Source organism: Ursus maritimus, unplaced genomic scaffold (assembly GCF_017311325.1).
Source record: "Ursus maritimus isolate PB19 unplaced genomic scaffold, ASM1731132v1 scaffold_22, whole genome shotgun sequence".
Lineage (NCBI taxonomy): Eukaryota > Metazoa > Chordata > Mammalia > Carnivora > Ursidae > Ursus > Ursus maritimus.
Window position 1 is genome coordinate 11,526,069 of NW_024424675.1, and position 14,238 is coordinate 11,540,306.

Here is a 14,238-nt window from a genome sequence, read left to right on the forward strand (position 1 = left end):
TGAAACTGAATTTTTGTTATTTAACTCTAGAAAGGAGATGTAAAATCCTGAACCTCAAAGATCTACACATGCCAGACTCAAGCTACCTAGAAGACTGGCTATCCCCTGATGGGCTCACTGTCCACATGTCCTTCCTTAAACTCTCAGGGACTGTTCCAGAGACATTGTGTGGGGCTGAGCAAATCTACCTGCTAGGCAACACACTGTATCTATTCAGAAATCAACATAAAGCAGTGACTAGTAAAGTATCCCCTTTACCTTGTTTTCCACCCTTCCCTGCCTCACTTTCTTTTGTCTTCACCCTTAATGCCCTGGGTCTGCATCTCCCAAATAAAGCTTCAGCACTTAGGGGCGCCTGGGTGGCGCAGTCGTTAAGTGTCTGCCTTCGGCTCAGGGCGTGATCCCGGTGTTCTGGGATCAAGCCCCGCATCAGGCTCCTCCGCTATGAGCCTGCTTCTTCCTCTCCACTCCCCCTGCTTGTGTTCCCTCTCTCGCTGGCTGTCTCTCGCTGTCAAATAAATAAATAAAATCTTAAAAAAAAAAAAAAAAAAGCTTCAGCACTTAATCCTTGCCTCAGGCTCTGTTTCCAGGTAACTCTGGCTAAGATAAGTACCTTTATTATATATCTTGTGCATTTGTTATATGTAAGTTATAAATGAGTTAAAGATATATAATAATGTATCAATATTTGTCTAATGATTAAAGCTTATAGGAATAACTTCTGTACAAGTTACATGTGTGTTCAGTCCACTAATGAGGAGAACTCAGATCCTTTTTGTGGTGAAGTAATAAGTTTGCTGTGTAACAACTTGAAAAGCAGGCATTAATGTAGAGATTGGGAGGGGAAAAATTGCTTTAGTACCACAGTTAGTACTGGTTTTAAGTTGGATGTGAGTTATGCAGCTGGAAATGTTTTGCAGAGCAGGTTGGATGAGTGGAATGAGTGAAAGGACTGGCCAGCAAAGCTGTGTAGTACACACTCACAAAGCCCAGAATCCAGAGTACCGAGGGCTTTATCTTGTAAGAGTCTGCACTTCCCAAACAGGACACAATTCTCCTTCCATCCTTCCCTTTAATCCATATTCCTCCTTTCCCTACATAGTGACAGAATGTCTATAGCATTTCCCTAAATAGAGAGATAAAAAATAAGAAAAACAAATCTTCTCAGACTACAGAAATGAACTAATAGGGGAGGGAGGTTTGCTCCCTCCTGCCACTATCCCCAGAGTCTACAGATTCTTGTAAGAGATATTCAGAGAGCCTCAATATCTTGGATATCTGAGAAGAGCTAGTTCTTAAGTTGAAGGGGTGGGGGTGGGATCACACATTATCAGAGTCATGATACTGTAAAGTTATCTGTTAAGTTATACTTTAGTTGGCATGACCTCTTCAGTTTACTGGGGAAACTAAAAGGTGGTATTTAGAACATGACTTTGAAAAGGAGCCAGTCTGAGTTCAAATGTGTGTTGTCATCCTCACCAACCTTGTGGCAAGGTTAAACAAGTTGTGCCATTGACCTTTTTTTGTCTTATAATTGGTAATAACATCCTCTTAGACTGGTGTCTTGGGCAAGGTACCCCTGAGATGAGAATTCATGTGCAAGCAATTTTTTTAAAAAACTTTATTTATTTATTTGAGAGAAAGAGATCATGAACAGGGTTTGGAGGGTGGGGGGAGAGGCAGAGAGAGGGAGAGAATCTCAAGTAGACTCTGCACTGAGCAGGGAGCCTGACATGGGGCTCAATCCCATGACCCTGAAATCATGACCTGAGCTGAAGCCAAGAGTTGTATGCCCAACTAACTGAGCTACTGAGGCACCTCAATGCAAGTGGTTTTTTTTTTAAGGAATTGCTTTCAGAAAAGACTGATGAGGGAATGAGGGAAGCTGGTTGAGATGGAAGAAGCCAAATGAGGAGGGAGAATTCAGGTAAATTCCCAACTTCAACTGATCCCAAGGGGAGCTCTGGTGTATAAACTGTACCTCAGAGTTTGTGTTACTTCAGAACAAATGAGCTGAGCTTCCATATGTCAGTACCAGTCAGTAAGTCTCACCTCCTTACTCATAAAATGGGAATCATATCTACATCACTGGGCTACTTGAATTCTAAATTCTACGTGCAAAACCACTTAGCAAAGTGCCTAGTGCAAAGTAAAAACATGACATGTGATGGGATGTTTCTAATAATGATTGTCATTATTATTGAAGAAATTGACCAAGTTGCTCAGGCATCACACACGTAGCCAGAGCAGAGGATACACCTAAAAGAGGACGTGGGTTTGGTTCTTTCACTCTGACTCCCTAAGGAGTCACAGAAGCTCTAAACTACATGCCTACACTCTGGATCATTTGGTACCCAAGTGTCTTCTTCTGGGTGGTTCTATTCTAAAGTCAATTAGAATTAAAGTGAAGAGTTAGAAATGAAAGTGATTCTGTCATGTGTTTGTTAGTGCTATTCTGAAAATCTGAACAGAAAAGGTCAGACAACTCAAAATGTATTCATCCACGTGGGTGTATTCACATGGAAGCAAAGCTGAGTTGGAAACATTTCACATTGACCAGTGTCATATTTTCGTTTGAAAGTAGAGCCTTGTCATCTCTCATTAAGTCTCTAAAATACACCTAGTACATGGTAAAAAGGTTATATAACATGTGAATAAATCCATATTCTTTCCTGAAACTATTCAGCACTTTTCCATCATTCTTCATCCTCATTCTGTGTACTTTGCTTCTAATAAAGAAGCACCCATGTGCCTCTTATTGGAATAATATTCTTAAGCTACTCAAGCCATTTTGCCTGCATACTGGGAGTCTATATATGCCAGAGTGAACCTTTACTGATGACTGCTCAGTGCTGAACTGTGAAATCCCAGTTCCTTCGTCATGAGGTAGAACAAACTATAGAGCTCCCCTTGGGGTCAGGCTGAGCTGGAAATTCACATGAAACGTCTCTATCCTCATTTGGCTTCTTTGTGTTCTCTGTTAAGCTTCCCTCACTCCTTCGCCACTCTTTTCTGGGAGCAATTCCATAATAAATCACTTCTAAGTGAATCTTTGTCTAAGGCTCAGCTTCTGGAGTCCTGACCTAAGACGCTAATACAAAAGGATTTTCTTAACAAGTGTAAGACCAAAGCAAGCGAGCAACACTGCATAATAAAAATTAACATTTTTTGCATGACTATTATTCATCAGGAAAGTGTAAATCAATCTATAGGTTACAGTATGCATGGGCTAAGTGTACAGATAAAGAATAAATTAGAAAATAAATACTAAAAATGTTACGTAAGTTATTCATAATCACACAGCTAGTTAGTGACGTCTTGATTCAAACTGTTTGACAATAAAGCCTAGACTCTTAACCAGTCACCACCTTTGAACCCTTAAACTTGAAGAAAGTGTGAAAGAAGATCCTCTAGTTCTTATTCCAAGAGGCATCCATTTCAACCTCTGGATTAACTGTCCAAAGAAATTCTGTCTCTGTTTTCAGATTCTCTGCTAGGTCAGCTTTGTAAATGTTTCTGGATTTTGCATCATATTCCATGGAGGAAAGTGTAGACCGACATTTCACTTGCATTTTTATGCTTGTGTTACTTAGATCTTCTTAGAGACCCCGTTGAGTCCCGGTGCTAGCTGACAGTGATTCTCCACCAGGGAGTGGGGTTTAAAATTATCACTGACAATAAAGGCTCATCCACCAGAAATGTAATATCCTTGAAATATAACCTTCTTGAAGTTCAAAAGATAGTATCACTAAATTGAAAATAAATCCTTCAATGTAGGGTTGATCTTATTGACTATAATGAGGACCAGAGTTTCAATCTGCTCCCCAAGTGTGTTGTAATAAGGAAGAAGAAAGAAAAACAAGAAAGTGGAGATGACACTAATTCAGTGGAAGTCAGTACCACAAATGTATTGAAGGTCTTCTGCCCTTACTCACATCATTATACTGGGGTAGCACCCCTGCCATCTCCTTTTCAAACTCCACCATAACTCCTACAACCACATTCAGCACAGCAATAGTACTTCACAATGATTCTAAGGATAATACTCCCTTGGTATTTCTCCACCACTAATAAAATCTATTTGGAAACTATAAAGCTAATGGTCATAAAAAGTAGTGAACACAGATGCATAGCCAAAGAGAAAAGAGCCAGGGACTTAGGATGTTTCATTGTTTCCTTGCTCTTTCCCTCCTGCCATATATTAACTTAAATGACAGTAGATAGTAGATCACTGGGACCCCTGCATTTTTGGGTGGATGCTCACACACCTGGAACTATGTGAAAGATTCCATACCAGGTGCAGGCACTTCTCTCCTGCAAGAAGCTTAGAGTCCAGATTGGAGGTTAAGACTTTTGAATTGATTGATATAGCATGAAATATGTAGATTCTAGTCAAGGTTGAATGGGTTTAGTGGATGAAAAAAATCAGGCTGATCAAGGCAAAAATTGTGAAGGAGGTTGATTTTGAACAGCAGCTTGCTGTGGGTAGGCTAAGAGGACCAGAAAAAAGCATTCCATGATCAGGGTCTACAGAAGCAAAGGTGAGGCAGAAAAAATTTAGAACACACATCTGACAACCAGGGACCTACATGCAAAAAAAGAGCTCATAAAAAAAATTTGAGAGAGATGAATTAGGGCTAAATTGCCTTTCAAATATTTTTGAAATGTCAAAGGCATCCCTTTTTAAATACCCATTGGTTGTTGCTTAAAAAATTATATAACTAATCTATTTTTGTATAACAAACCATCACAAACCCAGTGATTTAAGACAACAATCATTTTGTTTACTCATAATTCGGTGGATACGAATTTTGGGCTGAGCTCAAGTGAATGGTCTTCTCTTGATCTAGTCTGGGGTCATTCATGCAGTTTTTGCCACTCTGGCAGCTCAAATGAGGTTCGGTGGTCTTGATGGCTTTGAATATATGCTCTTAGTTTGGAGACAATCTAAAACCATGGATTCATTAACGTTGAGGGAATAAGCTCCATTCACCACATTCTCTCCATCCCCCAGACTCTGCACTAGATGGAATCTGGCTCATGGACTTTGAAGTTCCATCAGTGTTATAGTGAAGATTCTAATAAATGTTATTGAGAGAGCTAAGGATTATGGATCTAAAGACAAAACATTTACCATTCTTTTAGTATAGAGAAGAAATTCTGAGCAAGATTTCAAGTTTGGAGATAAATCTATGCTATTTATCCAACTTAAAAAAAATCACCCAGTTCCATGAACTTTCTGGAATGGTTAGATGGAGAGATGGTCAACTCACCTTGTTCAGTGCTCTACAATAAGATGAGGAAGGAGTCTATGGTCTCAGGAGAACACGGCTGTGATGAGCGTGAGCAATAGTGGTGACAACCTTTACTTAGTGGAGAGAAAGTAAATCTCTGTGCTCTTAGTATATGTCTGCAGGCTCTGGCATAGATAGGGAAAGGACATCTTTCTCCCTTTGGGCTAAAACATAACACATAGCATACTAGCAACACCTTTCCTCCTCAACACCTGCATAGGGATTTGTCATACCTGCAAGTAATATATTTTCATTTACTCTTAGTATTGAAAATCTGACTCCTTAACCTTCTGATATTTGAGGGGGGAAATGTCATTTAGTGGCCTGAAACAGAATCTAACCAAATGGTGCTCAAACAGACTGAAAATTTTCATCTGCTTCCTAAAAATATCCAAGAGAGCCTTTTTTTTACAGGGAGAGTACATTTGTCGCAATATTCTGTCTGCTTACAGCAACTTTCCCAAAGGGTGGGGACAGTTCTCAAAGTACTTCAGAAATGTTAATTCATTTATTCCTCAAACATCCTTAATTAATATATAAAGAGCAACAATTTATTGCCATTAAAAAAAAGAGCCACAGTAGCATCTGTCTATATCCCCGTTGGCCCTAACCCTGTGGGGCACATTGACCTGACATCCAAATGTTACCATTTGCATCTCTTTCCCCAAAGGATTCTCTTGCCACCACATTTCTCTGTCCTTACACACAGCAGGCTGAAGTGACTGGAGAATTAACAGTCCCCAGGAGCAGCCATCAACCAATGACTGACAAAAATTAAAAATCAGTATGCAGCGCCTCCCCCACCACAACCTGTACCTTCTGGTGGGATAACTCTGAGCCCATGTTCTACACTGGCTTTGGGGTTCCCAGTGGGATGGAGCTCCAGTTACCCACAGAGACACTAAAATTGAGAATCTACCCTGAATTATCTGCCTTGCTACCCCGGTGCTTCCTGAGGTTACTTCCTAACTAAATCACTCACACTCAAATCCTTGTCTCATATTCTGCTTCTGGGGGAAACAAGCCAAGACAAACAGTGATGCATAGAGTAAAACTATTTGCCTTTAATTAAATCAGATCTAATCTTCAGGTTTGGGATCCAGAACTCCTTCCATAAGCCTTGCTCTTCTCTCTATATTTAGAATTGTGAGGTTTATAAATTAGAAAAGACCATAGAAAGTTTATTTCAAACTCCTCATTCTACAGATAAGGAAACTGAAGGTCAGAGAGGAGAAGAACTTGCTCGTTGGGGTAAAGCAGAGCACCTTTTCGTTCCCGGAACAGCACTGTCCCCACTAAGCCACACCATATTGATTGTTTTGAGAGCATCTGTATGTCTTTCCTTATTGAATACGATGCAATCGAAATAACACAGACCAACAAGGGAGAAAGACAAACTTGCAGATAGCAAGAAAAATTGGCTAGAATAAGAGATAGGGAGCAAAAATGGGTAAAGGGGAGTGGGAGGTATAGGTTTCCAGTTAAGGAATGAATAAGTCATGAGGATGAAGGGTACAGCACAATATAGTCAATAGTATTGTGATAGCCTTCTATGGCGAGAGACCGTAGCTACGCTTGTGGTGAGCACAGCCTAATCACAACTTGTCTATGTTGTACACCCCAAACTAATGTAACATTGTATGTCAACTATACTTCGATAAAAAAATAAATAATAAATAAAAATAAATTTTTAAAATCGGGAGAGAGTAAAGGAAGAAAAGACAGGTTAGCCTAGCAGTGGAAGGCTAAATTGAGTGCAGGGGTTCTCAGTTTTGGACACACGTTGGAATTACATGGGGTGCTTTTAAAAAATACCGAAGCCTGGATCCATTTCCCGAGAGACCCTGTTTTAATTGATTTGGTGTGCAGCCTTGGCACTGGGACTTTTTTAAGAAAATGCTCAGTTGACTCTAATGTGCAGCTAAGATTGAGAACCACTGATTTGGTCCACCAAACTGTGCAATACTTCCGTTATTGAGATAAGAAATCACATTGTTTCAAGTAGGGACTCTCGGAAGTCAGAAGAGGCTCCAAGGATATTAAAACATAAAGAAATAACAGAAGCCGCTGTAAAAATGTTGGTATATTTTAAAGGTTTACACTTAATCTGTTAACATTTATAGAGAACACTGTGCAATATAATTACACATTAACTACAGTGCTTGTTGTAGGCCAAATAATGGCCCCAGAGTTGTCTGCATCAAAATCCCCAGAACCCGTGAATATGTTACCTTCCTGATAACTGAGATTTTAAAACTTGATTAAGTTAAGGTTCCATAAATGGGGAGATTATCCTGGATCATCTGGCTGAGACCAATGTAATCACAAGAGTCCTTATGAAAGGGAGGCAAGAGGGTCAGTGTCAGAGAAGAAGCAAGGCGAGAAGCAGAGGCTGGAGTAATGCCTTTGCTGGAGGGGGCCAGGCACCAAGGAATGCAGGTGGCCTCTCGAAGCTGGAAAAGAGAAGACACAGATCCTCCCTAAGAGCTCTCAGAAGGGATACAGCCCTGCCATAGCCTGATTTTAGTCCCCTACCACCCATTCTCAGACTCTGACCTCCAGAACTCTGAGCTGATCTTTCTGTGCTGTCCTAAGTCACTACGTGTGGAGTAAACTGTTGCAGTGGCCGTAACAAACTAATACAGGACTAGCTGTGTGGTCTATTCAAGGAGATACAATTTTAAAGTTGTTTGATAAGCATTTGCTTCACTCTTGTACCCATTCCCATGCCTATGCATAATGTAATCTAAAGATAAGACTGAAAGCCTAAAACTGGGGCCCTCTGTGACTGTGCAGTCCAAGCCATATGACTCTCCTGGCCCTAGTGAGCAGCTCTGCCTCCAAGGACATATGATGATGTTGCAGATGATATCAAATAGGACACAGGCTAACATTTGCCTAAATGATGCCCAAAGCAGAGAATTAGAGATTCTGAATGATCATCTGTTCACTTATTCGTATATTCTTCTATATATCCATTTACTTATCCACTCAACCAATACATTTTGGCTCCTGCTACTGTGTTGGGCAGGGCTATGATATAGTGTGGTTAGGATTTCCAGATAAAACACAGCAGGCCCAGTTTAAGTTTGAATTTCAGGAAAACAAACAATAGTATGTGTATACCAAATAATGCATCATATCAATATTATAATATTATTTGATGTTTACTTGAAATTCAAGTCTAACTGGGTATCCAATATTTTTATTTGCTAAATCAAGCAACCCTGAGTATAGTGGCTTTCAGCCAAAGTTCCAAGACACACTGCTGTGCTACTGGTAATTTTTGCTACACTTTGTGAATGTCCTATGCTTATAAAAACTTACACCTGATCCTCTCTAACTGGACTTCTTCTGGTATGTAGTATTGTGCCAGAGAGAGAAGAGTAGACTTTTTGTCAGAATAAGAAGAAAAAAAAAACAAGGCACACAGCACTTGGGCACCCCCTGGGAGATGGAAGATGCCATGCGTTTTAAAAGGTAGAAAATAAAGGAAGAGCATGACAGATCCAGTGTGTTATTTCAGAGGCTCACCGACCATCTTTTGAATTCTGCTCTGTCATTCACTAGCTATGTGACTTAAGGGAAGTTACATTTTTCTCTGAACTTTTGGCGCTCTTTTCCTATTAAATTAGAACATTATCTTTCACTCTTCACAGATGACATGATACTTTATATTGAAAACCCAAAAGACTCCACCCCAAAATTGTTAGAACTCATACAGGAATTCAGCAATGTGGCAGGATATAAAATCAATGCACAGAAGTCAGTTGCATTTCTATACACTAACAATGAGGCAGAAGAAAGAGAAATCAAGGAATCAATCCCATTTACAACTGCACCAAAAACCATAAGATACCTAGGAATAAACCTAACCAGAGAGGTAAAGGATCTAAACTCTGAAAACTATAGAACACTTATGAAAGAGATTGAGGAAGACACAAAGAAATGGAAAAACATTCCATGACCATGGACTGGAAGAACAAATACTGTCAAAATGTCTGTGCTATCAAAGCAATCTACACATTCAAAATACTATCAACATTTTTTCACAGAGCTGGAAAAAACAATCCTAAAATTTGTATGGAACCAGAAAAGACCATGAGTAATCAGAGGAATGTTGTAAAAGAAAACCAAAGCTGGTGGCATCCCTATTCTGGACTTCAAGCATTATTACAAAGCTGTAATCATCAAGACAGCATGGTACTGGCACATAAACAGACACATAGGGGCATCTGGGTGGCTCAGTCGTTAAGCATCTGCCTTCAGCTCAGGTCATGATCCCAGGATCCTGGGATCGAGCCCTGTATAGGGCTCCCTGCTCAGCGGGAAGCCTGCTTCTCCCTCTCCCACTCCGCCTGCTTGTGTTCCCTCTCTCGCTGTATCTCTCTCTGTCAAATAAATAAAATCTTAAAAAAAAAAAAAAACAGACAAATAGATCAAGGGAACAGCATAGAGAACATAGAAATGGACCCTCAACTCTATGGTCAACTAATCTTTGACAAAGCAGGAAAGAATATCTGATGGAAAAAACAACCAGTCTCTTCAACAAAGGTGTTGGGAAAATTGGACAGCCACATGCAGAAGAATGAAACTGAACCACTTTCTTACACCGTACACAAAAATAAACTCAAAATGGATGAAAGACTTAAATGGGAGACAGGAATCCATCAAAATCCTAGAGGAGAACACAGGCAGCAACCTTTTTGACCTGGGCTGCAGCAACTTCTTGTTAGACATGTCTTCAAAGGCAAGGGAAACAATAGCAAAAATGAACTACTGAAACTTCATCAAGATAAAAAGCTTTTGCACAGCAAAGAAAATAGTCGACAAAACTAAAAGGCAACCTATGGAATGGGAGAAGATATTTGCAAATGTCTTATCAGATGAAGGGCTAGTATCCAAAATCTATAAAGAACTTATCAAACTCAACACCCAAAAAAACAAAAAAAAAAATCCAGTCAAAAAATGGGCAGAAGACATGAACAGACATTTCTCCAAAGAAGACATACAAATGGTCAACAGACACATGAAAAAATGCTCCACATTACTTGGCATCAGGGAAATACAAATCAAAACCACACTGATATACCACCTCACACCCATCAGAATGGCTAAAATTAGCAACTCAGGAAACAACCAATGTTGGTGAGGATGTGGAGAAAGGAGAACTCTCTTACACTGTTGGTGGGAATGAAAGCTTGTACAGCCACTCTGGAAAACAGTATGGAGCGTCCCTCAAAAAGTTAAAAATAGAACTATGTTATGATCTAACAATTGAACTACTAGTTATTTATCCAAAGGATACAAACATAGTGATTCAAAGGGGCACATGTACCCCAATGTTTATAGCAGCAATGTCCACAATAGCCAAAACACAGAAAGAGCTTGATGTCCACCAACAGATGAATGGATAAAGAAGATGTGATACACACACACACACACACACACACACACACACACACACACAGGAATATTACTCAGCCATCAGAAGGAATGAAATCTTGCCATTTGCAACGACATGGATGGAACTAGTGGGTATTATGCTAATTGGAATAAGTTAGAGAAACACAAATATCCTATGATTTCACTCATATATGGAATTTAAGAACCAAAACAGATGAGCATAGGGGAAGGGAAGGAAAAATAAAATAAGACAAAAACAGAGAGGGAAACAAACCATAAGAGATTCTCAACTATAGGAAATAAACAGGGTTTCTGGAGAAGAGGTGGGTGGGGGGATGGCGTAACTGGGTGATGGGCATTAAGGAGGGCACTTGATGGAATGAACATTGGGTATTATATGCAACTGATGAATCACCAAATTCTACCTCTGAAACTAATAAAACACTATTTGTTAGTGTTTTAACAATAAATAAATAAAATAAAAAATAAAATTTATTTAAAAATAAATAAAACACTATTTGTTAATTAAGTTGAACTGAAATAAAAATTTCTTTAAAAGAACATTATCTAATGTATAGGTCATTTGGCCAATCAACTAATGTTTACTGCGTACCTGTTTACTGCCCAGCATCATTCCAGCTACTAGAGATACTATGTTAAACAGTCCAGACAAAGTCCTTCTTCTCAAGGACCTTATGTTTCTTCAGGTATTGTGATGATTAAAGAAACTATCACAATGCTGAAGCACATAGTAGGTGTTCAATAAATGTTATGGAACGATTGCTTTGATTACTGATGGCTTAAGACCCTGTCCTCAAGGGGCTTACTCTCAGGTAAACAGGTTCCTCCTGCCTGCCTTGTTTGCCCATGAGCTTGGGAAATTCTATTCGGGGAAAACTATTTTAATCTTGAGTAACACAGACTGTCATTTTCTCCGGGACTAAGAGGAAATAGCAAAGGAGAGAACAGACTTCATTAGGTTCTGTACTTCCTCTGTGAGAGAAGTTTCCATGAGGCAGTTCACGGTGTAAGGAAGTACAGTGGATTCTATGCTGTGTTTGCCTGTAAGTCAAAAGACCCATGATGGGATGCTCCAACTTTTGCAGCTTCGGTTACCCGTAGGGAGATGGAGATAAGCAAGAGTCTTAGGCATCTATGTGTTTACATTCAATCTCACTTATTCAAGTAACATTTATTGAAGTAATTTCCATGCATGAGGGAGGTAAACTTCAGTTTTCACAGCTGACTGCAGTTCACATTGCTTACGTGCAAAAATCTGGCAGCAGCAATGTGCTCTGAGATTACATAGGAAAGAAAAATCTGATGGAATCCACAATATTTTCCTCATGTTGTGATGTGCTATAATTTCCCTAATCTGTATGTGTGCCTAGGAAAATATAAATAGGAAATTCGTTTATCACAGCATAGAAAGTCATCTACTTATTCAACATCTGCCCACTGGATGGCCTTTATTAAGCACAGTACTGAGAAGAGCAGAAAAGTCACACTAGACCTTGCTACTTAAGGTGTGATCAATCTGTGGGCAATTAGCATCATCAGCAATGAGTTCTACAGAAAGGCAGAATCTCGGGGCGCCTGGGTGGCACAGCGGTTAAGCGTCTGCCTTCGGCTCAGGGCGTGATCCTGGCGTTATGGGATCGAGCCCCACATCAGGCTCTTCTGCTAGGAGCCTGCTTCTTCCTCTCCCACTCCCCCTGCTTGTGTTCCCTCTCTCGCTGGCTGTCTCTATCTCTGTCAAATAAATAAATAAAATCTTTAAAAAAAAAAAAAAAAGAAAGGCAGAATCTCAAGTTCTACCAGAGACCTAGTGAACTAGCATCTACATGTAACAAGGTCCCAGGTGATTCAAATATACGTTATAGTTTGAGAGGCCCTGATGGGTGATACAGTCATGATCATCTGGAGAGGCTACTGCTAGGGAGCCCGAATTTACACACAACGTTAAGAAAGAATGGGAATGACCATACGATTTTTTTTCAAATTAAGATCCAAATTTCCTGCAATGTTCTCTTTCTTTTCTCTCACTGTTACTTCAAACTTTTTCTTACCCCAGCAACAGTGCCGAACTCATTCAAAACAATATTATTCCTGTCTGTCTGTATTTATTACCTGGGTTTCATTTTTTCCTCATGAATTCTTAGCTTTGGGCATGCAAATTCTCTGTTCATCTTGTTTTTGAATAATGCAGCCTCACTAATATGTGAATTTTTTTTTTTGCCATCAGCTTCAAATATTCATGCCAATAGTTGGTATCAGATTAACAGAACAGGTAAAAAACGACTCCAAAAATCAATAATATCAGGGTTTGCAATATTCTTTATATTTGCAGTAAAGTTTCGTGTATCTCCTTCTCTGTGAATTCACATTGATTTTTTAAAAATTGAAACATGACTCATATACAAAAAATTATGTCCCTCTTGAATACAACTCAGTGGTTTCAAGCATATTCACAAGGTTGTGCCACCATCCTCTCATTTCCAGAACATTTTCATCTCCCCACAAAGAAACCCCATACCCAGTAACAGTCACTGTCCACTTTCCTTCTCACAGCTCCTGGTCACCACTAATTCATTTTCTGTCTTCTATGGATTTCCCCATTCGGGACATTTCATATAAACGGAGTCATTCCATATATGGCCTTTTGTGTCTGGTTCCTTTCACGAATCATGTTTTCAAGGTTCATCCATTTTACAGCATGTATCAGTTCTTTATTCCTTTACATAGTTGAATAACATTCCATTGTGTAGATACACTACAGTTGTTTATCCATTAATTTGTTGATGGATATTTAGGTTGTATCTGCTTTTTGGTTACTATGAGTAAAAGTGCTATGAACATTCATTTACTAGTATTTGTGTGAATTGATGTCATCAATGCTCTTCTGCATGTACCCAGGAATGGAATTGCTGGGCCATATGGTAACTCTATGTGTACCATTTTGAGGAACTGCCAAACTGTTTTCCACAGCAGTTAGACCACTTTAGATTCCCAGCAGCAATGAGGGATGGCTCTAAATTCTCCACATCCTTGCCAACACTTGTTCCTGTCTGTTTTTTATTATAGACACGTTTTGCTGTGAAATGGTATTTCATTGTAGTCTTCATTTGCATTTCTTTAATAAGTAATGATGTTGAAAATCTTTCGTGTGTTTAGCCATCTGCATATCTTCTTTGGAGAAATGCCTACTCAAACCTTTTGCCCATATTGGGCTTTTTACTGTTGTTCTGCAGAGTTCTTGATATATTCTGGATATTAGACCCTTAATAGATTAATTATTTCCTAATATTTTCTCCCACTCTGTGGGATATCTTGTCACTTTATTGATGATGTTCCATGAAGCACAGACCATTTTTTGTTTGTTTGCTTGTTTTAATGTAATCTAATTAATCCACCTTTTCTTTGGTTGCTTGTGTTTTTAAAGGGTCATATCTAAGAAACTATTGCCTAATCCAAGGTCATGAAGACTTGCATTTATATTGTCCTTTAAGAGTTTTGAAATCTTATTTCTTATTTAAGG